A 27,697-nucleotide genomic window follows, 5' to 3' on the forward strand; every position below is an offset into this window, starting at 1 on the left:
ACATGGGACTTGATCCCAGGTCTGCAGGATCATGCCCTGGGCTGAAGGCAGGTGCTAAACCACTGAACCACCCGGGCTGCCTTAGCAAGCTTTATTTTGTTCCACGCGGAAGACTTACAGAAAAGGTTTATTATTTTATTATTTTATTTTATTCTCTACCTGCTGAAAACCATAAAATTCTAAAAAAAGATTAGTCATCAGTGCAGGGTTGGGTGAGATGTTTTAATACCGTTAATTCTTTCCTTGGGATGGTGTTTTCTAGGGATGTCACAAATTTCTGTGGCAAGTTTATGTGGAAGTTTATCTTTCTTTTAGATACCCCAAGATTCACAGGTCTTCTGGAAAAGCAAATAAAATCAGAAAGGTGACCGATTAAAATACTGTATTTTAAAGTAAAGGGTATATCATTTTGGTTCCATTGCATCGCTTATCTTCTTATCTGCTTTATAAAACTATCTCCAAAAATATCTTAAATTTCTAGATCTCCACCATTTTGTTTTAAATCAAGACAGTTTTCTTTAAAATCGCCATGAGAAATATTTGAAGTGAAACATGTCATTATGGTAGCATCAGATACCATAATTGATCTGTGTAACACTAATACATTAACAGTGGCCCCTATTAGAATCTTTGTGAGATTTTTAAAACCTGACACCACATGTTTTCTTCTAATCAGAAGATGTCACTTTGAAAGGTGGTTGTAGTGATTTGATTTTGTCAAAATTATGCATCTCATAACTTTGGAAAAATATTTTCCAAAAGTTGAACAGCAGACCATTGTGGCAGCCTTGAAGATGAGCCTTGCTGATCTCCAACTATGGGGATTGTAATTGGCCAAGGGCCCCAGGCACTGCCCTCTGAGACCCACGGGCATGTTTGCACTTCTCCAGCCAGTGACAGAAGGTGACAGAGATACTAAGGCAGGCCTGTTACTGAAAACATGAGGGCGCCTCTGATGGTCTACTTTGGCTCAAGACTTCCAACCATTTTCAAACTTCCATTAGATTGCATGGCAATCTAGGATGCTTCCTTCCATTCAGCCTTTCCTCCTTCTTTCCCTCTGCATTTCCTCACCTGGGGTCAGACTTGTGTCGCAGTCTTGAGTTCTTTTCGCTCCTTCCATTTTCTCTCACCAGGCATTTCATCTGATACAACTCTTGCCCTTTTGATTTCTTTATCTTGCTTCTCAGAGGATCTGGCCTATGACACGAATATAGAAAAATCTGAATTAACCATAACCAAACATAATTTCTATGTGTTTACTAAAATAAATAGAACAAATAAAAGTCTAGCCTAGTGTTAAATCTATGTTTGAACATATCGAGTGCATGATCCTAAGGCTTGCCTGTGGTCTCAGTGTGATAGATAAATGCATCAAACGTTATCTACCAATGAGATATCTTATGCTGGGGTGCCTGGGTGGCTCAGTTGGTTGGGTGGCCACCTCTTGATTTTGTCTCAGGTCATGATCTCAGAGTTGTAAGTTCAAGCCCTGTGCCAGGCTCAGCACTCAATGGGGAATCTGCTTGAGGATTCTCTCTCCCTCTCCCTCTGCCCCTTCCCCTGCTCTCTTTATTCTCTCTCAAATAAATAAATATGTCTTTAAAAAAATAGATGTGCTTCTGATTAAAAGTACACATTGAATGTCAGGATTAGCAGAGGGAATTAAAATAAAATAATATTTTTGGAAGGCTCAAAATTAACAAAGCCTAGGAATATTTGAAAAACACATTTTTCTCTTCTGAGAGCAGAATATAGGGTGCTGATAAATATATTTAAGTATTTTTATTTTTATTTTATTTATTTTTAAATATTTTATTTATTTATTCATGACACACACAGAGAGAGAGAGAGAGAGAGAGAGAGGCAGAGACACAGGCAGAAGGAGAAGCAGGCTCCATGCAGGATGTGGGACTCGATCCCGGGACTCCAGGATCATGCCCTGGGCTGAAGGCAGGCGCTAAACTGCTGAGCCACCCAGGGATCCCCTATTTAAGTATTTTTAATAAAATAATAATTATTATGGTGATGTATTGCCATTAAAACATAAGGGGAATGTGTACAATGGGGTATTACAAGTTATTAAGGAGATAATATCGATTTTCATAAAGGGGGCTCTTTTCTAATGTGGCAATGCTGCAGACTCAGTCAGGGGATTGGTACTCTGAGTGTTTTTCTGATCATAGTGATGGTTTGCCCTGGGCCATTTGTATCTTGCTACCTGGTTGTCTTTATAAGCAGGAATGTTGGTTTATAAGATAGTTGAATGGAGTTTGGGTGCAATTTATGGTCATGGATCTTCTCTCTTTATACCTCTGTCTTGCTCAATAAATGCTCACACTGTGTCGTTAACACTGTGCTGTAAACAGCTAATTAAAAAGTTCACACAAAAGAGCTACAATATAAAGACCAATCACATTTGTCTGGAAAGCCAGTTGCTTTACGGAACCACTGTTCTCTTCCTCTAGGCTTTGGCAGGTAAGAGTCTTTTTGCCCCACCCATCAAAATTTTCTTCCATTTGCCTGTAGGCTATGCAAGACCTTCAGAAAGGGGTAAGCTCAAGGTGATTATAAAAATAAATTTTAAAGATGCTTCTGAAAGAACAAAGATTTTAGAGTATATGGATTATTTAAATTTTTAGTTACTTTTATAAAAATTAATCCAACCATCTATTTTTCACCGAAAGGTATAATACAATTTTAGTTGGAATTTTAAGCAGTTTGTGGAAACTAAACTTTAAAAGCAATGTATGATTTTACTTCAGAAACTAACTTAACCATTTATTATTTTATTCTAGAATGACTATAAAGAAATATCTGACATTTTCGTTGGTATCTAACAGAATAAAAGGTAAAGTGGGAGGCCCATTAACCCAGGAGTGCCATAAAGATAGTTTTTAAAAAATCTTTTGTACTAAAAATAAAGGAGAATGATTTACAATTCTAGGAGCAATTCTGAAAATAAAAGTAAATTAAGCATTAAAAACATCATCTTTAGCACTTCTGTTAAAGCTCTTCTCAAGTTTCCAGTAATACCTGCCTCTTCTTTGTTTCTTCTAATCACCATGTATCTGCCTTCCTCTGGTCCCCAGCATTCAGAACCCGCAGTGGCATGGGAGGTGTCTCTGAAGCATCAGGGTGGCTTGTTGAGAGCCCTGGTGCTCGCAGAGCCTGCACCGCCAGGTGCTTAATTGGCTCAGCTAGACTAACTCAAGGCACCGCCAGGTGCTTAATTGGCTCAGCTAGACTAACTCAGGGCGAACTCTTCCAGAGCCGAGACTCATGTTACATTAGCCTCAGTGACACCTTTTAATGCTTATGATATTTTTCTCCCTCTGTTTCAAAAGTGCTCAGGGATTTGCAGGATTGTGCAAAGAACTATGTACATAAACTTAAAAAAAAAAGATAATAGAAAACATTAAAAAGCACTGCTCATTTCACTTTGTAATTTATTTGCAAATTTATTTCTTAAATATATACATATTTAAGTGTAAATGTAAATGTAAATATAAATATAGTGTTCCTGAGATGAATCATACCTGGTCATGATGTATTATCCATTTTATGAATTGTCGAATTAGATTTGTACAATTGTGTTTAGATATTGTGCATCTATGTTCATGAGGGACATTGTCTATACTTACTTTCTCCCATATACAGTTGAACCTTGAATAATATGGGTTTGAACTGTGCAGACCCACTTATTCACAGATTTTTTTTTCCAGTATGGTACCATAAGTGTATCTGAAGTGCATTTACAGGGCAGTCTGGGTGGCTCAGCGGTTTAGCGCCTGCCTTTGGCCCAGGGTGTGACCCTGGAGACCTGGGATCAAGTCCCACATCAGGCTCCCTGCGTGGAGCCTGCTTCTTCCTCTGCATGTGTCTCTGCCTCTCTTTCTCTCTTTCTCTCTCTCTCTGTGTATGTGTCTCATGAATAAATAAATAAGATCTTCAAAAAAATGCATTTACATTATGATAATAAATATTAAACATGGGAGGAATAACTGATGTTCATGGACATGTAAAAAAGGAATGCAATTTTTATATAACCAATCCTCTAATATTTAAGAGGAATGATTCAATCTCACAGTCCAATAGAATTCTTTTTTAAAAAAATCATTTTCTTCTTGCTGCCATTCCTTCTTCTATCTCAGTCATCCTTTTTGTTTTTATGTTTTCTGTGGTAGGTACTCACAACTTTTTCACACAAGTGCATGGAATTTTCTTTTCATTTGCTTTGCATATTCTCAAAATTTCTTTATATCTTTCTTTAGGTCTTTGATAACTGATAATTTCAACCAATATCCCTTCAAAATGTGGAGAAGAAATTATTTCATAGTGTTCTAGCACTCACCGAGGCTAAAGAGAAATCTGATATTCATTTCATTGTAAGATACCAGATTTTCCACTCTGGAAGCGTTCTTGGTTTTTCTCTTTATTTTCAGAACTATTTATAGGCATAGACATTTTATCCATTTATTATGCTTGTATGTGGTAGGCTCTTTTAATCAAAATATACAACTACTTTAACTCAAGAGAAATTTTTTGAGTTAAAAATTATAATGTCTATTATTTAATTGTTCTGTGCTTCAGTTTTACCATCTATAAAGTGGGGGTAATAGTATTTTATTGGATTATTTGGTAATGTCAAGTTCTTAGAGCAGTGCCTGGCACAAAATAGGAACAAAGTATGTATTCTGTGGTATATGGTAGGTCTACAAATAACTCTACATTATGGGAAATTTCTTTAATTTTATGCCTTGGTTACTAGCTTGGACGTGAGAGCTGTTCTTTCTAATCACATTATTCACTGAATTTTTATTTCAACAATCACCTGTTTAAAATTCCCAAGTCTTTCATTGTCTGCTATTTTTTTGTAGCACCTTCTCTTTTTTTTTTAACATAACTATGATTCCTCTAATCTCTGTGGATTACATATACACACATGGATATACTAAATTAATTTACATTTATTGTAATTCTTGGTTTAGATGGATATAATTCACTTTAATAAGACTAAAATAACTTCAAAATATATTACACTGATTTCAATTTTGAAATGCTTTAACTTAGCTTCTGTTTTTCTTTTCCTGACTTCTATTGGATTGAGTTATCTTATTCCCCTCTTTTCCCTGATATTGGTGCAAATTGACAGATTCTATATCAAGTCTTTTAATTATTAACATGAAATTTTATCATGTATATTTGACATAACAGTCTACAATTAATTGTTGCCTAAATCTTTTGTCTTAAGAGAGAATCAGGACTTACAACTATTAAACTCTGAATAGCCCCTTTAAACATAAATGCTATTTTTGTCAGAATTTATTTCCATTTATTTTTTAATTACTCACATGCTTACTAATTTCGTTGCTTCCTAGTGCTTTCTTGCCAACACTCATTTCTTTGGAGTATAATTTCCTCCTCAAAGTATGTTGTTGAGAAGTTCTTTCTCTGAGAATATTTTTTAAATTCAGTCTTCGAAATTCTAAAAATATGTATTTTTCTCCTTCTCTTGAAAAACAATTTATTATTTTGAAGATATCACTTGAGGCCTCTCCTTACCGTTTGTCTATTTTTAGAGGTAATTGTCCTTTCTTTTTGGTTGATTTTAAGATTTTCTTTGCATTTGGTGTTCTGAGCTTATCAACAAAACAGGTCAAGATGTGAGTTTCCTCTTATTTATTTTTTTAAGGCTTGCTCTGATTTTAGGATTCATGTCTTCATCAATTTTGAAAACTCCTCAACCATAATTTCTTTGCCTCTCCCCATTTTATTTGTATTCTCCTTTTGAAACTTCTTTTAGATATACACTGGATCTTCACATTTTACCTTCCATATCTTGTAACTTTCCTTCACTCTTCTCGCCCTTTATACCTTTATGCTATAATTGGATACTTTCCTCCAGTCTATCTTCCAGTTTATTAACGATCTCTTCAGCAGTGTCTAGTGTGTTGTTTAGTCCATCCATTTAGGTTTATGTTTCAGTGACTATATTTCCCTTTCTTACCCACTACATCTGATTCAGTTTCAAGTGTTTATTTCTTCTTATAGTGTCCTCTATATCTCTGTAGTTTCTACTTCCTATTGTCATTTAAATTATCTTAAATATAATTATTTTATGATCTGTTGATGAGTATCATAGTATCTTAAGTGCTTGAGATACAAATCCTTTTGTTGTATCTTCTGACTCTTACTTATGCTTGATCATTTTTGCATGTGTTCTGTAATTATTGATCATGAATTCATCTTCAATGGATTATGGTTTTTCTGTGACAGTTCTTGGGTCCTGTTAGTGGGAGGGTTGACACAGAACAGTTTTAGGTTTGTTTCTGCCAGATATCAGATGTAGGGAAACCAGACTGGGAACAATTTTTACATATTTTTTTGGCATGGCGAGTCTTTCATCAAATAGATTAAATTCTGACTCCAAATTCCCATATGGTTCTTATATATTTTCTTTGCTAACCTTAAACTCTGAGCAAAGATAAAGTTTCTTGTCATATACATGAACTATTGAACAGTATTTTTCTAGTCTCTCTTTCACTGAGAAAACAGACTGGTTTAATATAAATCTATGAGTTTCAATTACTACACACTTAAGCATCAAAGGTCTTTTCTTCTGTCCCAACATGGATATCAGAACCCAAATGCCTTGTTGTTTGAATTTATTTTTTGTATGATAATTCCCTAGATCCAAAACATTGTATTTATTGTTTTGTTTTTCAGCTCCTGGTTTTGTTTCTTAGGAATTTTACTCTCTTTTCCTCCAAGTTCAAATTTGTATTAATATCTTTTGTTGTTGTTTTATTTTACATTTTAATTAATTGTTTAAACAATATTTAATTATTTTGTATACCCACATGTGGCTTCTCAAGGCTAAATGATACAAGGTCTTGCAGTTTGTGTTACAAATTTTGTCTTATCCTAAGAGCAGTAGGAAATTTTTAGCAAATGAAAGACATAAGATTTGTCTTCAAAAAAGATCAGACTGGCTGCAAGTAGAGAAAGACCTCCCTCAGCTTATCTCTTGGCCATTGAGTAAAGGATCATTTTGGATGTTCATCCTCAATTTTCTGGTTTTATTGAGACAAGATTGAGCATGGTTGCTGATGTCACAGGTTATTTTTTTCCTTGCCACTGATCACACTTATATATGAGATATCAGACTATTTCCCGAGTAGAGTTTGTTTTCTTTAATGTGTTTTCTGTACATTGGTTGCTACCACCAGAATTAGTCCAAGTGTTACTTTCAGGCAGCTCAAAAGGTATAGTAGTTTCAGCTTTTCAGGATAAAAATTTGAGAAATTTAGAGATGTACAAAGGTTTTATATAAAAGAATATGATCAGTAGTAATACAACAGAATTTTCAATTTCCTCTTAAATACAAACCTGCAGGGCAGCCCTGGTGGCACAGCGGTTTAGTGCCGCCTGCAGCCTGGGGTGTGATCCTGGAGACCTGGGATCGAGTCCCGCATCGGGCTTCCTGCATGGGGCCTGCTTCTCCCTCTGCCTCTCTCTCGCTCTCTCTGAATGAATAAATAAATAAATCTTTAAAAAAAATAAAAAATAAAAAATACAAACCTGCAAAAATCATGATACTCTATATGTAATTGCTGATACATGTGAAAGTTTTTTTCAGGTTTCATTTCCAAATATTTAGTTGATTCTATTATCTGGACATTTCTTCAAGCTTTTCTTATCACACCCAGTCCCTCTTCATTAGTTAAACTATTAACTGCATATAAATTCTTTTTATTGCTCATTCCATCAATCGTGACTTATTGATAGCTTTCAAATTAATGAATGATTATTTCTCATCTTTCAGAGCAAATGGCTTATACAGAGATTACGACTAAATATTTTATTTTCTTCTGAGGTAACGGTCTTGCTGTCAGGATCTCCTTCTTTGCTCCTCATCCCTCTTATCTCAGAAGCAAGCATGATGAGTTCATGGATTTAGAAACAGCTCTATGTAGCAGAAGTGAAGAGCATAAAGCAAAGGGGGAAGAATAGCAGAAATTTGCAATAGAGAAGATTGTAAAGGCAGGTCAGTGCTAGACCATTATTTAAATGAAAGCTCTAGGATCCTACCAAAAGATTTTAAACATTAGGAATGGTACAGTAATCCCAGCTGTTACCCATCCTATATAGAGAAGATGGAGTCAAAAAATTGCAGCTCCCATCATGTTTCCTGTAGTTCAAAAATTGTGAATGCTTCCTTATAGCCTTCTTGACCAAGATCAGATTGCTTTAAGATTTCTTGGTCACTAAGGCACACAAATAGCTGCAATTAATGGAAAAATGTTCAAACAATACCATGTTACGATTAAAAAAAATAAAATGAATGGGTACCACTTCAAGTCAGTGAGACAGATGAAGTAAGAATTAGATCATTATGGGCATGAGACTTCATTAGGGAGATAGAAAATGAGTTCTATTTTTGTAAGTACATGTATATATATGCAGCTGTTTAGCTGCTTATAAGTTGAACAAAGATTGATAAGACTGGGCAAGAGGATAGTTCAGGGCAGAAGAATTACATGGACACCAGAGGGGGCATCTACAGGACGCGTGAGGAATAGGAAAAAGCCTGACCTGTCTGGACAGAATTGAACAGATCACTACCTAGAGAGAGATTGAACTGGGACAGGGAAGATCACTGGACAAAGGCCTTGACCTGAGGGAGTGTATTCTTGAACAGAAATGGCACCTACAGGAAATTTTATTTTGAAATTTGGTGAGGTTCAAGAAAGACCTAAGGGGAGAAATTTTGCAGGAAAAAACAATGCTGGGCAGCCCCGGGGGCTCAGCGGTTTAGCACCTGCCTTCAGCCCAGGGTATGATCCTGGAGACCCGGGATCGAGTCCCACGTCAGGCTCCCTGCATGGAGCCTGCTTCTCCCTCTGTCTGTCTGTCTGTCTGTCTCTCTCTCTGTCTCTCATGAATAAATAAATAAAATCTTAAAAAAAAAAAACAATGCTAACACCCACGAGCCAGCTCTATTCTAACAAGTGTATGGTAAGTTGGAGCGTTGAATTCGTTTATCAGAATGGAGAGTTCTGAGGAAGCGAGAGGCAGGAAGATTTGGGTGAACTGGGGACTGATAGCTGCGGGAAAGGCAGTGCTGATGGAAACGTTGGCTCCTGACTTGAGTGAGTACTAAGCAGTGAAGACTTCTGTGGAAATTCGTGAGGCAGGAAGAAAAAAGTATACAGAACTCAACCACAGCTATAACTAGAACCTTCCCCAGCTCTGTTCAACAGTGTAAATTGTGATCCCTATTTATTTTCTCAACATGTTATTATTCCTCTGCATCGGTCGGTTTTGAAGTCTTTTCTAAAGTTGTAAAAAAAATAGAGTTCAATATTCTCACCGTAAACCCCCCAACTTAACAGTTTTACTGTATTTACCTGTACGGTCATACTTGGTGTTTACAGTTCCAGTTAGACTTGTAAGAGGTTTATCCTTCATCAGATATAAAAATCTATAATTAGCAGTATTTCTCTCAGCTACTAATGTAAAAAGGATCCACACATATTTTGAAAATAAATAAATATTTATTAATTATTTATAGAAATAAAGGGAACACTTTTTAGAATCACAGAAAATATAACTTATGAAGAAAAATAAGGATCCAAACATAACAAGACATTATACTTGATGGAAGGTAACATACATTTTTAATGCCTTTTATTAAAAATCTAGTGTTACCCTTTCTTTTTTTCCCCTCTTCCCTCTTTCCCTTCCCCTACATTCTTTTTCTTCCTTCCAAAATGAAAGAATTGATAGTTTTCATCAATGTGAAGTGGTTTATCTTTACTTAGAAGAATGAAGAAGAAACTCTTAAGTAGCTTTAAAATTCCTCATAAAACACAAAAAGATTGAATGAAAATCTTTGGAGGACATTATTCACCCATAAGTCTTGATAATTTGATGCTTTTTGTGGGTATGATTTGTGTGCAAGTTGTGTTAATTATACATCATGTTTAGAAAAATACTTTTTTTGTTGAGCAGTGTAAATGTCACTCTCATTAGCCATCATTATTACCTGCCAGCAAGAAGATGCTTTCAATGAATGATAATTTGCCTTCATGGTCCTGTGGATGCATACAAGTGTAAAAATTATTTTTTATGTTATTTTCAGCATTCATAACCCTTTTTATTCCTTTCAAACTGTTTTCAGACCAACTTCTAAATTTGAAAAAGAAAAAAAAATGGTCTCATTATAATCCACTACTTTGACCTAGTTCAGATTGATTCATGGCCAAAAGAGAGCACAGACTCATGGAAGACCCACTCTTTTCAGAACCAAATTCTAATAATGGTACAAGGTAGGGTTTTGTTGTTTTGTCTTGTGTAAGATTTTATTTATATGAGAGAAAGAGTGAGCATAAGCAGGAGGAACGGCAGAGGCAGAGGGAGAAGCAGGCTCCCTGCAGAGCAGCGAGCTCCACGCAGGGCTCAATTTCAGGGCCTGGGATCATGACCATGTCCAAGGCAGCCGCTTAACCAACTGAGTCACCGGGAGCCCCAACAAGGTAGTATTAAAGTTGAGAGTGTGGGAGGTACAATCTCTGATATAATACTGATGATCTAAAATGTCCAGTTTTAGCATGACCAATATAAGTGACCCCATCTTTGTTCTCCTTACAACTAGAGAATGCCTATTGGGTCTAGATATTAGTGTGCTTTTAATAAAATATGCTCTTTAAAATAAATTTTATGTATATATTCCTCCATTCCTCTGATATCATCACTATGAAAGATTTTATGCTTTTCAAATAATTTTCACAGCCATTATCTCTTTCTTTTGACTCGTACAGTAACATGCCATGATATGATCAGAGAATCCTAGAGATTATCTACCCCAAATCCATATTTTATGGCTATACTGAGACCCATAGAAGGAAGATGATACACCAAGGGTGCAGCACCGGTGGCCAGCAGAGAAAGCACATTTTGTATGCTGCATAGTTGACATGGGACACATAGGAAACTCTTAATACGTATTTACTTAATCAGATTATTACTCTCCTTTAAATATGAGCAAAACCCAAAGGCATGGAGAAGGAGGTGACATAAATGATATATAAGTTGATGGTAAAGTGGGGCTGGACATTTGAATCATTGTTTACTTGCTCTATCTCTGGACCTGACACACAACTGAAAATCTAGATTCTAAAGAATATGTTCAAGGTTGGAACTTCTAAGGAGTTATTGGACAGGGAGCCAGGGATCAAACAATAGACTATTAAACATTTTCACGGAGGAATATGGCCTACCCAGAAAGGAATAGAAATTATTTAGAACCTGTTCTGTAAGGGCATCAGTTCCCTGTCCACGCACCATAATCCAGCTATAATTGCTGACGGCATCTACTAAGTTCAGGTGTTATTTCCTTTAAAAAGTGAGAAAGTTCTTAGGACTTTATCAGTATGGCAAAAAGCTTTTCCTTAAGAATGACTGAAACCGCAGGGCGCCTGGGTGGCTCAGTTGGTTAAGCTGCTGACTCTTGATTTCAGCTCAGGTCATGATCTCAGGGTCCTGGGATCCAGCCCCATGTACGCCTCGGTGCTCAGTGGGGAGTCCGCTTGAGGATTTTCTCTCTCTCTCCTCTCCCTCTGCCCCTCCTGCCCTGAGCTCTCTTGCTCTCTCTCTCATTTTCTCTCTCTCTCATAAATATTCAAAGAAAAAAAAAGAATGACTGAAACCACAATATAGAATGGATGATAAAATATTCACTAGACACATTAAATGTTATGTTACAAATTTCAAAAATATACAGAAATGAATTCAGTGGGATTCTAGGCTAAATTTTCAGACTCTCTACAGGTAAAGCACTTAGCCAGATATATTTAAGGAAATTATTCCTCAGTTTAATTTGCAAACTTTTTTGTATTTATCAACTCATTCTGCATTCTTTACAGACACCGGTCTCATATTCATCTGTAGTAAGTTGGTCATTGCCCTGTATAAGGGCTGATAAGTTCTATATTGCTGGCTGTTCTCAGTCTTGTTAGCAATTTTTCAAAGACCAGAATTCAAATACAAAATATTAAGCAGCAGTAGTGGACGATAGCGGTTGTGGTTTAGTATGCTGAATTATATCCCTTCTTCCTTTTGATATTTGGTATTTGTGCTTTCAAACTGCCCCCTCTTTTAGAATTGCCTACCTCCCCCATCTGTATGTAGTTGGACTGATGGTGTCAACCTGGTATCTTGACCCCCTTTTCCCGACCAGACTAGACGTGTGAGTTGTATCTGGGCACACAAACAACTCATCACACACATCAAGGATTCAGAGAACAGCTGATGAGCCCAGTTGGAACAGGAGTGTTCTTGAGACTTTTTAGCTACGGGGAACCCACCTGGCTTGCTTTTAGGGTTATGAAACAAGAAAGTGTGCGTTTGGATCTGCTCACAGCCATCTTCTTTTAGGAGACTTTGTATAAATTTGAATAAGGTACCCTTTCTCTTAGAAAAGCTTTTAATGATCAGTCTATTTTTTATTTTTCCATAATAGCAATTACAATAAATGTAATGCCATTCTGTTCAGGCAAATTAAATGAAATTGTTGAACATAAAATAAAGAAAATACAAATATTTAATCACAATATATAGGAACTCAAAGTTACTGTGATATAATAAATCAAAAACAGTTACAGTTCCCTCTTTTGAAAATAAACTTCTTTTTGATGTTTATCAGTTCCAATATCTTGTTTTTTTCTTGAGATGTTATAGGCATTAAATAATTTTTCATGTATTTTCACTTGAAAAAGCTATATTCTCCAGTGGTGTCTGGTATGAGAAAATTTAAGGTTCTTTTAATGTCACAGTCTGTACTTGGTTGTTAATTGATTTCAAGGGAAAAAGTTGACATAGATGTAGTAGTTAAAGCCAAGATTTTTTTCAGTATCATGAATCTTCCTTTTCACAGTAATATTGTTATACCCAATATAGAAAAAAATGGTTGGTTTTGAAATTTAATTTTGGAATATAGACCCCCTTGATCAAGGAATTTGTGTCCAAAATCAGTTCTTTTACTCTTTTCACTAGTATTATTCATGTTACAGTGATATATATTGGTATCAATGTCAGGAGGCTGGAATTTGTTTATTGACATTCTTTTTTTTTTATTTTTTTTATTTTTTTTTATTTTTATTTATTTTTTGTTTATTGACATTCTTAAACAACATTATTGCTTCCTTTTTCTTCAAAAATATACTAACCCTTTTGATAGTTTCAAGAAAATTATGTACATTGATTTTTGATCCTTGCATAATTCTGCTCACAATACTAATTTTACTTCAAATATGACTGATAGATCCTGAGCATTTAAAAAAGAAATATTTGAAATTAGAACTTTGGTTTGTTTTCTAGAAAAATTTTGTTAATATTATCAATAGTTTCAAAAACTAAAGCATCCTACCTCCAGTTGAGTTTTTGGTGGCATGATAGCATCAACTTGGCCATCTTATAACTTAGTCAATAAAAATCTCAAGATGGGTTTATACTCCAAAGTTTCATTGTAGCTGAAAAATAGTTGTATTTATAATATAAACTGTGATGATATCAAGAAAGAACTTACCTGAATTTTTCATTATCAAATTTATATAGTGTACATCAATAAGTAATATACAATGTCTAAATTTTTTCCTGAGGATATTTTTGTGATCTGTTTTGTTTTCCACACATACTTGTTGATACTGTTGCATGCTTAGCCTTTCAAATTAGTTTTATCTAAATGTAATTTTTAAACACAGTCCACTAACATGTGTATAGTAATTCTTTTGGAGCCATGTGTTCTTTGGACCAAATACTTGCACCTTGGAAATGTAAAATGTGATCTGTAAAATCTAATAATAACTTTAAAAAAATGCTGCATGGCTTATATGAAAATTTGATCTATAATAATTGAGAAATATTTAACATTGCTTTATATCATCCAAAATAATTTCATTTATTGCATCTGGTATAATTTTAACAATTCGGTTTTGTATTTCATTCCTCAAATGGCATATATGTATTATATATGATATATACATGATATAATAAATATATTATTATTAGTCATTGCTATGGTTTCTACCAAATGAAAAAATATTCCCATTCCTAGGTTCATAAAGTCTCTTGGATGATTCTCTGAACACCATGATTATCTTGCCAAAAATGGAGTCATGTATGAGTTAAATGACATGTATGAGTTATATGGTTTCCCCCATTTTGACATTGTCTCTGCAGCATTATTATTATTTTAAATACTTATTTATTTATTTGGAGAGGAGCGGAGGGGAAGAGGGAGAGGAAGAGAGAGAATCCCAAGCAGACTCCCCACCGAACACAGAGCCCCGTGTGGGGCTTGATCTCCCAACCCTGAGCAGAAATCAAGAGTCCGATGCCTAACTGATTGAACCACCCAGGCACCCCTTCTTCTGCAGCATCATTAATGACATTTTTCAAATCAGATATCACTTTTGAACACTTAGTACTACTGGCGTGGGCATGCATTTCCATTTCTTCATATTTACTAAAATCTGTAATAAATGCTGCCCACTCACATCCTTCTTATTCTTCAAATTATCATTTTTTGTATCCTCAAGGTGTTTTTTTTTTTAAACAATGCAGAATCTTTTCAGAGAGAATAAAGTGACCAGGATATGGGATTACTTTTAACCACTTGGATGGCTTTTGTGTGTTTAATAGTTCCCCGAAGCCTCCTAATTGTAATGTAGTGTCATTCTTTAAACTTTAAATGTCTTACTCGATAGAGATAATTGGCAAAAAAGTTTTAGTATTAAATGATATTCAAATTTTATGTCTATGTACCTGGGTTAGCAGAATATACATTCAGTTCAATGAAATTTTCAGTTTTTAAATTTTGTCTTGTTTTGCATTTTTTTAATCAGAAGTTTTTTTAATCAGAAGTTTTTTAATCAGAAGTTTTGTCTTGTTTTGCATTTTTTTAAATCAGAAGTGAAATTCCCAGCCTCTACTTTCTGTAGAGAGCATTTTGTTCAAAGTAGTAACTATGAACATTTGTCCTTTTACTGCAAATGTTTTGCCATATGTGTGTGTGTATATATATATATATATTCAATATTCCAAGTATTTTAAACTTCCCTTCTCTAATGATTTACCATGTTCTGTTTTCTGATCCAGAAAATTCTTAAATTCATATTTTTCTGATACCTGGAGAAAATATATCACAATTAGTATTTTGTTTAAAAATTTGTAATATTTGAAAAAATTGTGTGATAAGCTATTAAACCTTAGCAGCAGTTAATTTCGTATTGATGAATTTTCTATAATAACTACTGTTATAATCATTAGATTATTATATAATGATGCCCAATTTTTGTCTGAGTAATACTTTGTGAGTTATAACTGGTAAGTTACTCTGGGTTTTTACAGAAAACTTGAAGCCTAATGACTAATTTAAACATATATTTAAATTGAAAACTGAGAAGTTCTGGTCTAGCATAGTTAAATGACAGATAGATACATAAGCTGCAGTTTGAAAGATCAACTTATTCCAATCATACCCCAAAAAGAGATTTTTTTTAATGAGGTATTTACCAATACATCAGTCCAAAAAAACAAAAACTGCACTTTGTTTAATTTGTTTTTTTTATTTATGATAGTCACACACAGAGAGAGAGAGAGAGAGAGAGAGAGGGGCAGAGGGAGAAGCAGGCTACATGCACCAGGAGCCTGACGTGGGATTCGATCCTGGGTCTCCAGGATCGCGCCCTGGGCCAAAGGCAGACGCCAAACCGCTGCGCCACCCAGGGATCCCTGCACTTTGTTTAGAAGCAGAGGTTATTTGGGACGCCTGGGTGGCTCAGTGGTTGAGCGACCACCTTTGGCTCAGGGCGTGACCCCGGGGTCCCGGTATCAAGTGCCACATCGGGCTCTCCACAAGGAGCCTGCTTCTCCCTCTGCCTATGTCTTTGCCCCCCCCCCTTATGAATTAATAATAAAAAATATCTTTAAAAAAAGCAGAAGTTATTTTAGATGTTAGATCAATAGGTTTGATTATTAATTCCATTTCTCTAAGTCACAGTGAATGACATACATTTACTGTATTAGAATAAGACACCTACTGCCAGGTGTCTATTATTATTGTCATAATAAATACAGAAATTGCCCATCTTTAGGGTCAATAAAACTGTAACCATAGACTTAAAGGAGTCCACGATGGAACTAATATCCCTTTAGATGTGGTGTCCTTGTACAGTGCAAAACCTAAACAACCACACACTGTGGCTTCGACTCAATCCCATGGAGAAAACCCGTCAGCACCTGAGCTTTTCCAGAATTCATGTTAGCTGAGGTAAATTTGATCTCCTTATCAATCCTCTCTTCACTGTGGCATGTTTTCGTATGACTGAAAAAGATCATTCTTGCCAGCATTATGCATTAGAAGTTGTGTCTGTGTGGTACTACTTTGGGAATACAAAGTCCATACCCTGGCAAGTTTGCTTTAACCACTGCAGCCTGAAAAAGTTTGAAGCTTTTTGTCTGCATTGAGGGATACTCTTCCTTTTTTTCGTTTTGTGAACAAATTGGAGGGATTTGGACTCTAGGAAAAGCCTGCTCTTTGCTTGGATATGTCACAGGACCCAGGTTCAAATACTGGCCCATCTGCACTTGACTGTTAGATGTCTTTCACTTGTCTTCACTTGAGGTAAAGGGTGGGAGCACACAGATGACACACGAGAAGGCCCGGGTTGGGTGAGAGATCTCCTAGGAGCAAACTCATTGACGGTGCAGGGAGTTGTCCAGGTCAATTTTCTACCAATGTTGATATGTTGAATATACATTGCTCAAATGAGATGATAAAAAAATGTGTATATATATTAATATGCATATAAATAATATGTATACGCTTTGAGAAATATAAAGCTAGAAGGTGTGATTTATTTCACTCGTTGGTAGCACAACAGCTTGGGAAAGAAAGGTGAGGTACCTAACCAGTGGTTCTGGTTCCCAGCTAAACATTAAAATTGCCTGGGTCTGGGGATCCCTGGGTGGCTCAGCGGTTTGGCACCGCCTTCGGCCCAGGGCATCATCCTAGAAACCCGAGATCGAGTCCCACGTTGGGCTCCCCGCATGGAGCCTGCTTCTCCCTCTGCCTGTGTCTCTGCCTCTCTCTCTCTCTCTCTCTCTCTCTCTGTGTGTGTCTCTCATGAATAAATAAATAAAATATGTAAAAAGTAAAAAGTAATAAATAAAATCGCCTGGGTCCACATTAAAGATAAGGATTCCTAGTCCCTACTCCAGAGATGTGGGATCAGTAGGTCTGACATTGTGCCCAGGAATCTGTAGATTTTTAAAACTACAGAGGTGACCTGCTATCCATCCAGCTACTGGATTTTCCTTTTATTTTTCCACTCTGATTCTTCCAACTTTCTTTTGTTCTGTATCATAGAACAGGCCTGCCTCTAAAAGTGATCCTTTAAAAAAAAAAATCACGAGAGAGGTGCCTGGGTGTCTGGGTTGGTTAAGCATCCACCTCTTGGTTTCTGCTCAGGCCATGATCTCAGGGTCGTGGGATCGAGCCCCACACTGGGCTCTGTGCTCAGCACAGCAAGGAGTCTGCTTATTATTCTCCGTCTCCCTCTGCCCCTTCCCACGGTGCACAAACGCTCTTGCTCTCTCGCTCTCTCTCTCTCAAATAATAAGTGAATAAGTCTTTTTTAAAAAATTACCAGGTATCTACCACGTACATAGAATTGTCAGCAGCATTATAGGAAATACAAACAAAATCTAATTCTTTATAAATTGTAGTTGACGTGCATGGTTACATTAGTTTCAGGCGTACAACATGGTGATTGACAACTCTAGGCCTTGCGCTCTGCTCGGCACAAGTGCAGCTGCCGCCTGTCGCGCACAGCGCCTAACGATACCCCTGACTGCATTCCCTGTGCTGCACCTGTTCTCCTTAGGCCTGTTCATTCCAACACTGGAAACTGGTACCTCTCGCTCCCCTTTACCCACTTTGCCCACCACCCCACCACCTTCTCTTCTGGGAACCACCAGTTTGTTCTCTGTATTTATGGTCTGTTTCTGGTTTTATTTGTTTGTGGGTTATTAATTATTTCTTTTAAAAATGTCCTTCTATTTTTTTAAATAAAAATTTAAAAAATTGAAATCCAGTAGCGTTAACATACACTGCTATATTCATTTCAGGGGGACAACATAGTAATTCAGCACTTCCATACAACACAGGGTGCTCATCCCAAGTGCCCTCCTTAATCCTCATCACCTCTTTAACCCTCCCCCCCACCTTCCCTCACCATCAGTTTGTTCTCTATAGGTGAGAGACTATTTGTTGGTTTGCCTCCCTCTCTGTTTTTTTTTTTTTCTCCTTTGTTCGTTTGTTTTGTTTCTTAAATTCCACATATGAGTGAAATTATATGGTATTGGTCTTTCTCGGACTTATTCCACTTAGCATATACCTTCTAGGTCTCTCCATATTGTTGCAAAATAGGAAAATCATTCAAGATCCAGTTTTAAGGAGGTTAGACTCTAGTAGGGGAGATAAAAGATAGTCACTTACAAATGGTAAGGCTACGGGCAAAATCATTACACTACCTGTTCCATTCACAACAAATTGATGGTGCTTCTCCAGGTCTTGGTTGTTTTAACCTATGCCCCGTGTCATCGGCAGGGCTCCCTAGCTGGCATCCGGAGATGAAGGGCAAGTGAAACACTATATACAGGTTGAGGGCATTGACTATAATAATGCTTTGTCTTACGGAAAAGATCGGAATAATTAATAATTCCTACCTTGAGTTAATATAAATAAAGAACTATATTTTAAGATTTAATAGTTCACGGAGGCTCACAAAGTACCCTTTCATTATTGTTGTGGATATATTGTCTACGTTTAGCTAAAAATATAAAAGTGCTGTTTTCTGAACTGATCTATAATTTATAAGGAACATAATTATAATTACAAATGCTACCATATTATTATTATTCTGCATTCATTGTTAGAATGATAGCTTAATGCTCATGACAATTTCTTCCCTATTTCTCCATAACTGATTTATCACTTGTCTGACCCAACTTCCCTGCGTGCCATTGTTCCATTTTCTCTGTACCTCTCACTTCACAGAGGAATGTTAATAATGGAATATGTTATTCAGCTATTCATTTGCATGCTTCTGAGATGCCATGATCTGTAATTAATCACCATTACAAATATTCTCATATAGATGCCTTATACATATATACTCTTACTGGGTCACTGAACTAATAAAACAGCTTATTCTAAGCATTGTTGCAAATCACAGCCTATGGTTACGAGGCAGTTAGTAAAACGCATCAGGTAAGCGTAGATTTGCAAGATATGTTTCAGTCAGGTGCAAATATTGGAAATCTTTTGTTTTGAAATCATACATATGCTACCAGGATCAAAAATAACCACTTTGTATTATGCGTAATAAATAGTACTGTTTTTATTGCTTTTACATATTTATAAAATAGTTTTTTTAAAAACTGGCGAAAAGATGGGATTCTTTTTCACCACACAGTGAAGTTGGGAGCATATTTTTTTTTTTTTAAGTTGGGAGCATATTGACACTAAATAGAAAATTTTCCCCTGGCCTCGTGTCTTTCACTAAAGTTAAGGAACTTGCCAGATATTAACCAATTAAGAGAGCTATGCTTTGAAGATTTTAAGTGAAGTATCTTCCCTCTAAATGTATTTCTCTTGATCTGCAGAACAGATGGTTTTCTCAAAAGTCAGGGGGTTACAGGGACACCTGGATGGCTCAGTGGTTGAGCATCTGCCTTCGGCTCAGGTCATGATCCCGGGTCCGGGGATCGAGTCCCACATCGGGGTCCCTGCAGGAAGCCTGCTTCTCCCTCTGCCTGTGTCTCTGCCAATCTCTGTGTGTCTCTCATGAATAAATAAATAAAATCTTAAAAAAAAAAAAAAGCAAAGGTAGGGGGTTATAAAGTCAATATATCTTCTCCTACTTTCTTTGGGGAGAATTGTATCCTTGGAGATGGGAACTCTCTATTCCTTTTTTTCCCATTAATTTAATGGCACTGACCATAACACGGGAAAGAGTTTTTTCTTCATCCAGTAAGGATGAAAAAGCTACACGTATGATACTTGGGACTCAACTCAGTCCAAAAATGCCAACTCTGGAGCAAGGATATAGCCAGAAATTGAAATCACAATGAAATAATCAGATGAGTATCAGAAACATAGGAATCAGAATTTCAGCTAGGCCGAGGCGCCAGAAAATTTGTTATTAGGAACATAGCTTGTTTGAATGAAGTTTGCTCATCCTTTTATCTACTCAATCATTCACTCATTTATTCATTCATTCAACAAACATCCATGGGCCACCCACCCTGTGCGAGGTCCTTCCCTTTATGGGACTCGAACTGAGGGGTGTAGGAAGTGGGGGTGGGGAGACAACATTTGTATTTGATTGGAATTGCCATATGAGTGTTAGTACATGGCTCTATATGAAATGGGAACCCAGAGGCTGAGGAGGCAAAGATTGAGATGAGCTTACAGCATAAACAGGAATAATTAGAACAGAATAGTGTACAAAAGCATGAAGTCTGGCCTAAATTTCCAAGCTGGAAGTCAGTACAGGTACAATGGGAGACCAGATGATGGGAAGGCAGGAGATGTCAGTGAGCACAGTGCAGGGCAGAGCTCAAAGACTGGGAAAGCAGACAATTCAAATCCCAGGTTCACCTTTTATTAGCTACATTATCTTGAACATACCAACTTATTTGGGCCTTATTTTCTTTAATTGTCCTAAATAAATACTACATTGTAAAAATAAATAATGGATACTAACATCTACCTAGCAATGGTGTTGGGAGACCTAATGTTAGAATTCTAGTATTACTGATTTATGACTTCGTCCACATTACTAGCTAACCAACAACAAGTCAGAGCTCCTTTGAGTTGTTTTTAGAGTTTATTATGAGTTCTCCCCTAATGCTCAAATTGTATATTTATTTGCCATGCAGTCAGGACTCCCATTAACAGTGTTCACATCCATTCCATATCATTTTTTAAAAAAAGATTTTATTTATTTATTCATGAGAGACACAGAGAGAGGCAGAGACACAGCAGAGGGAGAAGCAGGCCCCCTATGGGGAGCCCCATGTGGGACCCGATCCCAGGACCCTGGGGTCACGCCCTGAGATGAAGGCAGACGCTCAACCACGGAGCCCCCCAGGTGCCACAATCTATATCATTTTTGTAGAGAATTTGGTCTAGGTTTCCTATTCTGAAAAAGGAGGTAGGGGGTGAATTTTTATGAAATAATCAAGTATAGTATATCTTAGAAGAAATGAATTGACTTTGTCACTAGGGGGAGACCTCGCCAGGTTTTGAAACTTGCCCCAAGTTTCACGGAGAAAAATGTTTCCTTTCTTTGGCATCTCAGGAGAAATGATGGTGTAGGAAAAGGCAATGAGTCTCAACAGGACTGGTACTTTTTTTTCCTTTTCCTTTTCCTTTTCCTTTTCCTTTTCCTTTTCCTTTCCCTTTCCCTTTCCCTTTCCTTCCCTTCCCTTTTCTTCCTTTCCTTTCCTTTCCTTTCCTTTCCTTTCCTTTCCTTTCCTTTCCTTTCCTTTCCTTTCCTTTCCTTTCCTTTCCTTTCCTTTCCTTTCCTTTCCTTTCCTTTCCTTTCCTTTCCTTTCCTTTCCTTTCCTTTCCTTTCCTTTCCTTTCCTTTCCTTTCCTTTCCTTTCCCTTGTACTTCTTTTAGTGGCCCTTGACTAAGGGTGTTCTATATGGTGGAGAATAAACCTCAGGGGATACAGACACCAAGGCAGCCTCAGTGACTAAACTAATGGTTATAAATTCAATTCCCTTGAGTTTCTGGCAGTGTTACACAGCATCCTGGAAGCATCATACGGAGCCCACATTCTGAGGGGGGCAAGTCCAAGGGGAATTGAATGTCCTCATGGCAGCCATATGAGAGAGCCATGGACATTTAATCACAACCATGTTTTCTCACTGGAATTTTCAGTGACCATAGACAGTCTCTGTATATGTGTGTATATACTTTCTTCTATTACATATTTTCCCCAGTAATTACACTTCACTATGTAATCTTGGATCATAAGTGCTTGTGAAGAAGAGAAGGTGGTCTATCTTGACCATTCTAGAGAAGGACAAAGCCAAGGAGTACTAGGGAGAGAAATGCCTCTCAAAGATAACATTCCATGAACTAATTACCCAAGGAACTAACTCATAGAGGGTGTGCTGACACAGGTATTAGAATTATATTCAGTTAATTAAATTTCTTATCAAACAGAACTTCAAGCTTAGAACTTGGTTAACAGCAAACCCATTTAACATCTTCGTTCTAACCTAGCAGTGCATATATTTTATTTTATGGAGGATACTTGGGAATAAAACAGTAGGCTTTTATTTAGGAAAATCAAGAATTAATATAAACATGAAATATAATTGGCCATGAAGCTGTTTTAAAAATAATTTCAGGTATACTGTAGATATTAAATGCTTCTAACTGTACAATTTATAAATATCAAATTCTAAACCTCTTACCCAAGTGCCAACTTACATTTAACAACTTGGCTATTGGCTTACTGAGCGTCCTTTCTTAACTTCTTGTGAATTCCATTAATATAAAGTTCAGAAGATTCAAATTATACTATTATGGCTGAATTGGGTGTTTCTAGAAAACAAATGGAAATATTTTAAGAGTACCTTTCCTCATTATAAAAATGAATGCATGATAAAGAAATTTTAAATCCTCTATAATTTCTTCCCTAAGTGATAACCACTGTAGACATATTGTTATTTTCTTTTAGCCCTTATTCCGTGAACATTTTTTTGCAAAGTTGAAATCATTCTGTATGTACAATTTTATAATCTGATCATATCTTTCTCCCAGAGACCATCCTTATGGTGTTCCCATACTCATTGCTTTCTACAAATGGAACACATTTCTTACCCTCCTTTGAAGCACAAGGTCAATATATATTATTTTGTAAACTCCAAAGTTATTCATCCTTTTCTCTTATCATTAAAAGTCTTTGTAAATATAATTTTGGTGGTTGTAAGATATTTCATCACAGGGATATATCCCAACTCTCTACAAACTCCTTATTGTTAGATATTTACTCGTGTCCAAGAAATAATCCTGTAATTAGTGTCTGTTCATAAAATTTTAGCCACATTTCACTGTGTTTAATAAGGATCTTTTGCACTGAAAACAAAAAGCTATCTTTAGCTACCATAAGATTAGATAATTGTATTTTAAAATAAAAATTATAAACCACTAATAGTAGCAGTGCCAAGAGTATAAGAATTACATGATGTATTGATAATTTTTTAGGACATTAAAAAATTCATGTCTGGAATAGAATATAGGTTTTAGATGTTTCTCACAGTAGCGACTTCAGATTCAGCCTTTCAGTAACTCCCAAGGCATAGACATTGGATTCCCTGGCAGTGTATTCTGAGATGGAGTTTGGGGGTATCATTGATTAGGGATCAATATCTCTGAAATGAAGAAGGAGAGAGTAGGATTGGGGCAAAGGGAGAACCGCAAAGCAGGCCTTACTCAACCTCAATCAGTCCAGCAAGGAACTTAGACCTTTTCTTTGTTCAGTTGGCAAACCTGTGGAATGCCCCCCAAAGGGCGTGACTGTGGGGGAGGCAACTGTGTGCAGCTGAGCCTGAGCCTGAAGGACCCTGATAGTGGGCAGCTATGCTGTGCCCATACTTCCTATTAGCTGGGTAGCAAATCCTGCCTGCAAGGGAGCTATAGGTGGTGCATCTCCTGGTTTTACCACATTGGGAAGTTTGTCAATATGCTATAGGATTGGGTTAATATTGTTTTTTTAAAAAAAGATCATAAATATTGAATGTTTCTTTGATAAAGATTAGATTCAAGTCTGATTAACATAAAACTCTAGTAAAATAAAAATTGATTGATCTTAGCATAATAAGAATACATATTTCAAGCAATAATCCAGGATCATAATTTACAATGAAATAGTAGAAGCAATTTCTATTAAAGTCAGATTGCCCACTACCACCAGAATTATGTGATAGTCCTCTGGAAATTCCGTCAGGGCAGTTAGGAAGGGAAAGAGTAAACGTTTTAAATAAAGGAGGGAAAAGACAGGATTATCATTGCTGGCCCATGATACGATTTTTTAAATCTAGAAAACCCAAGAAAAATAAAAGTGATTAAGACAGTAAAGAAATTCAGTCGATAAGTTGCTTATAAGTTAATATATAAAATTTAGTAGCTTTCCTATATCTTAGGGGTTGACATACTTTTTCTATAAAGGGATAGATAGAGTAAATGTTTTAGGCTGTGGTCATACAGTCTATTGCAATCACTCAACACTGCTGTTGCAGCATAAAAGTAGCTAAGACAAGGTGAAAACACAGGGATATGGCTGTGTTCCAATAAAACTTTATTTAAAAAACCAGATTTGATTCATGTTGGCAGGCTGTTGACCTCTTCTCCATACATATAAAGAAATCATTGAGAAATTATAATGAAAGAAGAAATCTCATTCAGAACAGCAAACAAAATAATTAAATATTATAATCTTGATTAAAACTGTGCAGGATATTAGAGAAGAAAAACAAAAGAAATTTTTTTCAAAAGGAAAGAAATTTTAGAGAGAGAGAGCATGAGCAGGAGGGGCAGAGGGAGAAAGAGAATCTTGAGCCAACTCCATGCTTAGCATGGAGCCTCATGTAGGACCTGATCTCAAGACCCTGAGACCACGACCTGAGATGAAACCAAGAGTTGGTCGTTTAACTGTGTCATCCAGGCTCCCCCCTAAAATAAATTTCAAGCGGAGAGAGAATAATAACATTTGATATTATGAGAGAAGTTAAACTCTTTTTTTCATATGTTCACTGACTTCAGGTATTTTTTTTTTTCTAAATTGCTTTTTTATACCCCATTTTCAATGTATTTGGTTGTTCTCTTTTTTATTTATATGAGCTCTTTATTAGTTGTGGAAACCGTCCCTAGGCTGTCTTTTTCTTGCAAATTGGTTTCTCAGAGTATATGAAGAAATTATAACTTTTTTCCCTTATAAATTTGAGGTTTTCTGCACTTCCTAGAAATGCCAGTCCTTTATATTACTCAGGACTCTGAAAAAGGGACATCTTCTGTGAAGCTTTTCCTAATTACCTCCCTAAAATAGTAGTATTCTTATCATTGTTTAGATAAGTAAACTAAAATCAGAGAGTAAATAGCTGGCCCAAGATCACAAAGCTAGTGGGTAGTTGAATCTGGAGCCAGAATTTAAGCTCAACATTGTGTGACCGGAAAGCTAATATTATTATCTGTATTACCTCATCCCATTCTCGCCTCATCCACCTCCCATGGGTAGGTTGGAAGACACACAGGGACCTAAAAGATCAATCAGGAAGGACATATAGGGCAGCCCGTGTGGCTCAGCGGTTTAGCACCACCTTCAGCCCAGGGCATGATCCTGGAGACCCGGGATGGAGTCCCACATCAGGCTCCCTGCATGGAGCCTGATTCTCCCTCTGCCTGTGTCTGCCTCTCTCTCTCTCTCTCTCTCTCTGTCTCTGTCTCTCATGAATAAATAAAGAAAAATCTTTTTTTTTTTTAAAAAAAAGGAAGGACATATAGAATTTCTTCTGGTAGGAGATATTTCATCCTTATCAGTTTGACCAACAGTTATTTCATTTGGAGTTTTTGGAATTATTTTACTATCATGTACAGAACTTTTGTTATTGACTATTTTATGAGCATTAATGCACTCTCATTTTTAGTACCCATCATGGAAATTGGACATTATTATGTGCAATTATTATTATTATTTGCCTTAGGAAATGTGATTCCTAGCTCTGATTCCTAGCTGGATTTATTAATGAATCCCCATAAGTATAGTATTTGTTATTCAGAACATTATTTAGTAGCAGAACCATGATTTTCAGTAATTAAGAGTTTCTATGAAACTCTTTTGGAATGAATTTTCAGATTTAGGAAAAATAAAAGGCTGATTAATGGCATATTCTTGCTAAATGTCATGAAAACAAAACATATGCTCTCTGTCAGTAAATCAAAATTACTGGTAGTCCTAGAAGAATGCATAATCAGATGAGTAGGTAATATGCTAACTCATTTTTGTATTTGAGTTCATAGATGAATGATTAATCATCTACTGACCATAGGAACTATATTATTTGGATTGAAAGGTGGAGGCTTAAGGATTCTACTCAACAGGTCCCATTTGCAATAAATTCATGGTTCAAAAGCACAGAAAACTAAAACATTTGATTTTGAATCAATGATGAAGATGTAAGAAAGGAGAATCAATCTGAATGTGATTCTGGGAAGATCTTCCTTTGAGAGTGTCTATGAGCTTGTGTTTTGGAGAAGAGAACGGTGTTGAAACACACGACTTGGCACAACAGTGACCAACATTTATGCCATCAAATGCCGTAATTGCTATTAATTTGTTTTTCAACTTATAGGATCAACCTATAGGCAAACACCAAAGACTTTGTTCCGATACATAAAAGATTGTAAATATTATCTCAAATATTTGAGAAATGGAGGGAAGGATGCAGGTGATGACATGGTCATTTACAAAGAGGGAATAAAGATAACCAAGAGTAGGAACAATATTAGTGATACAACTCTTTTGGGAAACAAGGGAAGAAGAGAAGAGTGTTATAGATGAACTAGATCTTCATGTAACATTGCAGAAGTCAACAGTTATTATTGAATAATAATATTATTTAATCTGATTATTCCAAAAGAGCTGTATAGATGTGGCTTCTAACTGATCCCTTAATGTTCACCGTCCCTTTCTATACAATAAAGGAAACCTAGGTACGTGGCCACCCAGCTAAAAACTACATTTTCTTGCAGCAAAGCATGGCCTACAGTAGACTGAGCTGCAGTGTTGTTCAATCTTTAGTTCATGTCCTTAAAATTAAAAAAACATGCCCTGTCTTCTTCTCTCTCTTCACCTTCCCTAGGCTGGAGTGCAGAAGACACAGAGAGTCTATGAAGTCTGTAGAGAAGGGCACATCCTCCACAAGGAAGCCAGAGTTTATATCACTGTATTTTTGAGACTAGCCTGTATCCTTCTCCAATAAATAATTGTTTAGAGACATAAAGACATACAAGACTCAAAGATTAAAAGTCACTTTTTGGAAAGTAGAATCAAATGTAGGGTGGTGGTTGGATAGAAGCGAACATCACATTTCATTATAAATATTTCTATGCTATCTAATTTTTAAGGATGTGCATGCCTTTTATGGTTAAAAAAAACCCAGACGTTATTTATTCTCGTTAAAAATAGAACATATGTAGTAGAAAATGAAAACAGATAATACACTCTCTCACCTCCCTGAGAAAACATTTTGGTGATTTATTTCAAACTATTTTTCTATACCTCGTTTTTTGTTAATGTGTTTGAAAATCTACATTTGATGTTTGGACAGAGGAAAGCAGCTCCACCAAAGAATTAAAATGAATTATCTGTAAAATTAATGGATAACCCAAGTTTTAATAGCAAGAAAGCCAGGAGAGGCTAGAGTTTCAGTAATGAACAGATTGGTTAATGGTTTCAAATACAGTGGAAAAGTCAATACGTTGAGATCTAGCAATAGGTTAATTGAATTTGGCCTCTTGGGTCATTGATGATCTACAAGAGGGCTGTTT

The 27,697-nt window shown here is 36.3% G+C and overlaps 1 long non-coding RNA gene across 3 annotated transcripts in view; it reads right to left on the reverse strand.

The window, feature by feature from the left end:
- Positions 1–201: 201 nt before the first annotated feature.
- Positions 202–27,697, reverse strand: part of LOC144316449 (uncharacterized) — a 52,892-nt gene continuing 25,396 nt past the window's right edge. Inside the window, exons 2-5 of one of the 3 annotated variants that reach the window (XR_013382400.1) lie at positions 22,580–22,693; positions 15,141–15,192; positions 1,075–1,200; positions 202–338 (exon numbers count right to left, since the gene is read on the reverse strand). This is a non-coding gene — a long non-coding RNA (uncharacterized LOC144316449). The remainder of the gene's footprint in view (positions 339–1,074; positions 1,201–15,140; positions 15,193–22,579; positions 22,694–27,697) is intronic. The other 2 variants (XR_013382401.1, XR_013382402.1) reach the window with 2 other exon arrangements.

Source organism: Canis aureus, chromosome 6 (genome assembly GCF_053574225.1).
Source record: "Canis aureus isolate CA01 chromosome 6, VMU_Caureus_v.1.0, whole genome shotgun sequence".
Lineage (NCBI taxonomy): Eukaryota > Metazoa > Chordata > Mammalia > Carnivora > Canidae > Canis > Canis aureus.